Raw genomic sequence first — 4,246 nt, 5'->3', positions numbered from 1 at the left:
AACGTCGTGTGAAAAATTTCTCCACTTCCAAATATGTATATCCACATTTCTGAACATCTTTATTCTAAACACTTCTTACTCAAAGTAAATTTTTAGCGTTTACTTGCCGAAAGTTACATATTATAGAAAGGCGTGAAAAAAATTAACTAACTTCAAAATTAAACATTGTTATAATTAGAAAACTAAATGTTGCATTATTTAAGGAATAATACTGCCAGATTATTAAATTTTTTAACAGTTATTACATTTATTCTCACTTTTCTTATGGACAGGGCTGTTTCATTAAAAGCATATACTTTTATAAAAATATTTGTTCTCTAAACACACCTAAAGGTAATCACCCCATATATTTTTTAATTGTAGTGGAGTTTTTCTTCGCAAACTAAAAATTGCAACCCCTATTTCTACGCTAACTCGAGGTAAATCTCGAACAAATCCCGATTGACGTATCCTATCACATTATTTAGATAACATAAACAAAAACGTACCAGTGTCACCATTGTCGTTGTTCGAATGAAATGGTCGAATATTAGCCATAGGCGTGCGAAAATTGGACCTGTTGTCGCATATTAACTAAATATCGTTACATTTCTACAAAAAAATGTTTAGGTTGTCCAGATATTGAATACTTGGACGAATTTGCAATTGAAAGTTTTATTTTGTTTAGTTGCAAACCTTTTTATAGTTATTCCATCCAACAGTTGCAGTTTTGAAGGTGTTTTATAGTCTTTTTTAGTGACAAATCATATTTCAATCACTAGTGACTATTTTTTTTAGTCATTAGCGAAATAAAATAGTTATAATTTAAATAAAAAAAGCTATTTATTGGCGTTTGTAATAAAAATTGCCTTGTTAAATTGGATTTATATTTTGAAAAGATTGGAAATAAATTATTAAATAAAATTATTTTATTACAAGGACAAAACTATCAAACTTATTGCAGAAGTTGCAAATTTTTACACAGTTTATTTTATTTAATTAGTAAAATAAATAAAGAAGGTTCATTTTTTCTAAAAAATAAAATAGCATTATAAAAACTTTCATTAATTTACAAACCATTGTTCTAACAGTTCGCTGCAATATAAAATAAATTCAAACTCATAAATTTGTAAGGTATTTGCCATATTCGCGAAAAAAACATTACATATTAACTTCAAACTGCACAAATTTACTCTCCTATGCATATTTCCGTATAGTTGTTCTGTTACATTGTTAATTTCTCAAATACCTGTAGCTTCTAATTCCTCGATGTTGTGGCATTGGTTTTAAAATTAGTATTTTTCAGATATCCAAACAAAAAATAATGGAATCAGTTCGCTGGTGACAACCCTTGACTAATCAGTCGATTATCACAAAAATTGTTGCTCTTGCAATATGTGCGGTGTCCCCATCTTTTTAAAAGTAATCTACTTGCAACTCATTGTCAGTAGTTACGCTAAAAATGTAAAATAAGGGTTCAGTATACAACGTTTATAGGTAGTTTCGTAGAGAAATACAGGGTGATTCATTAACAGTGGGAAATCGAAAAGCTAAAGATACTACACGTGAGATCTGAAAGTTGATAGTTTCGTAAATATAGCGTGTTGAAAGTTAAAATTTTAAATAGTTTTTTTGCGATTATTCTGAAAATATGTAGGTTAGGAGCTTGAAAATTTATGAAGATGCGTGTTGCAATTTCAGCGTTGCTCATAGAGGGCGACACTTATGACCAATTTTACCGAAAATTTAGTTAATAATTTTTTATCCTGTATGTCTAACATGAAACTTGATTCAGAACCTGAAAGAGCAATCATTTATCCATTAATTATGTTTTCTTGTTTCATTTCTGTATCTCGATCCGTTTTCGAGAAATATCGATTTAACGAACACTACTTTTTAATAATACGAGAAAATTTAAATACTTTTGGTATTTTGAACATTTTATACTTTCCGCAAATCTACTCAAAAAATAATAAGTAAAGTTATATATTTTTGGAATGAATTTTTAGCCCTCTTTCCGTTTTTAAAATGAAATACGGGGTGTTCCATATGAAAAAAACACAGGTTGTGGTCATATCACAAAAACTAAAAATATTATCAATATTATCACATTTATTTTTATGTCATCGAATGTATCTCAAAAAAATGCATGTAGAATTGTTTCAAGATATCTTGAAAGCGTTTAGCCAAAAATCGAGGAACGCCCTGTAGCTCGAAAACGGTAATAAAGAGATGCGGTTTGCCCTATTGTTGTTCTCGAAAAAAAGAGCTGTGGGCTCGTCTATCAGATTAGATCAGTCATTATAGTTTTTTTTTCGGGAAAAAATAGTATTAGAAAATTCTCTGCGGAATATTGTTCGGAAACGTGTTATAAACAAAATATCAAAAAATTAACTCGAGACTATTTGGGGAACTTTATTTAAACAATGATCAAAGTTGTGGAAAAGTGGTTTTTTTCACTCGCGTAAAAAAACTGTTATTCATAACGAAAAAAGGTTTATACAAAAAAGGTAGGTATTAAATAAACCTGTAGATTTCGATAATTTGTTTATGCGCGAAACCTCAAAAATGGTCGAAAATGGCCGTTTTCTTCAATTGCTAATAAATTAATGCAATTTTCATCGCAGTCACTTGTAATTCAGGATTTTTTAAGCTCTTTGCACCCTTATATAAGTGGCAATTTCAGTCCGAAAGCTTCATTAGGCGTTGGCGGAATTTGTTATCTAAAAAGATGCTGTTTTCAATTCATTTTTTTCCAAACTCACAGGCGTTGTAGTTTCGATCATTAGTTGATTTTGTACCTAATAAAAATTTCAATTTTAGAGGTCCGCTTTAAACAGAATTCGAGAGTATTTACACTCAAAAATAGAAATACTTCTTTGAGCAGACAACTTTGATGCAGATTTTGTAACCTCAGAATTTTGTACCAGTAATTCGACAAAGTGCCAAAAAGTTTAACTGTGAAAACAGCGGATTAATTTGAAATATGTACAATTTGATATTGAAGCAAAACAGAGGATACAGACGGATGATACTGAAAAATGAACAAAAGTCAATTTAGAGTCATCAGTCATAACGATTCGTTNACAATGGTCAAAGTTGTGGAAAAGTGGTTTTTTTCACTCGCGTAAAAAAACTGTTATTCATAACGAAAAAAGGTTTATACAAAAAAGGTAGGTATTAAATAAACCTGTAGATTTCGATAATTTGTTTATGCGCGAAACCTCAAAAATGGTCGAAAATGGCCGTTTTCTTCAATTGCTAATAAATTAATGCAATTTTCATCGCAGTCACTTGTAATTCAGGATTTTTTAAGCTCTTTGCACCCTTATATAAGTAGCAATTTCAGTCCGAAAGCTTCATTAGGCGTTGGCGGAATTTGTTATCTAAAAAGATGCTGTTTTCAATTCATTTTTTCCAAGCTCACAGGCGTTGTAGTTTCGATCATTAGTTGCTTTTGTACCTAATAAAAATTTCAATTTTAGAGGTCCGCTTTAAACAGAATTCGAGAGTATTTACACTCAAAAATGATGCAATTTTGTACCTCAGAATTTTGTAGCAGTAATTCGACAAAGTGCCAAAAAGTTTAGCTGTGAAAACAGCGGATTAATTTGAAATATGTACGATTTAATATTGAAGCAAAACAGACAATAACAGACGAACGCTACTGAAAAATGCACAAACGTCAATTTAGCGTCATCAGTCATAACGATTCGTTTACAATGAACAGTAACAAACAGCCGTTGTGCCTAAGCTCGAGATAATCCGATCGCTGATTGGTTGAATGAAGTGTCGTGACAAGTTACAACAATCACCAACCGATTAAGGAGGTATATCGGGTTTACTCAAATGCACAGATGTACTTGAAATTTATATAGCGTATTACTCAGTGCTCCCTCTGTGCATCATATTTTTTTTTAATTTTTTTTATCTAGATTTTGAGATTGTTGAAAGTTGTTCATTTTAACATAGGTTTATATGGCGAAGATGGACGGTGCGGCTCTTTTTTGCCCATAACTGAGAAAAAAAATGTAGAAATTGTGAAACAAAACTTTTCCATAGATAGTACACAGTATTATCTAATTTTTTATGTAAAATTAATGTAAGTTTTGAACATAGTACAGCTGTATTAATTAGAAACAGAAACCAATAATTGCATTTCTAACTTGAGGATTAATGTGGCAACGTCGCAATCAGCTGACAGCAAGGAGGGAATACATTTGAAAGATTTGATAAAAACGAAATTGATTTCAAACATATACATTTT

The sequence above is a fragment of the Anoplophora glabripennis genome, unplaced genomic scaffold, assembly GCF_000390285.2.
Source record: "Anoplophora glabripennis isolate ALB-LARVAE unplaced genomic scaffold, Agla_2.0 scaffold501, whole genome shotgun sequence".
Classification (NCBI taxonomy): Eukaryota; Metazoa; Arthropoda; class Insecta; order Coleoptera; family Cerambycidae; genus Anoplophora; species Anoplophora glabripennis.
The sequence above is the reverse complement of the archived record's forward strand: the minus strand, read 5'-3'. Positions refer to the sequence as shown.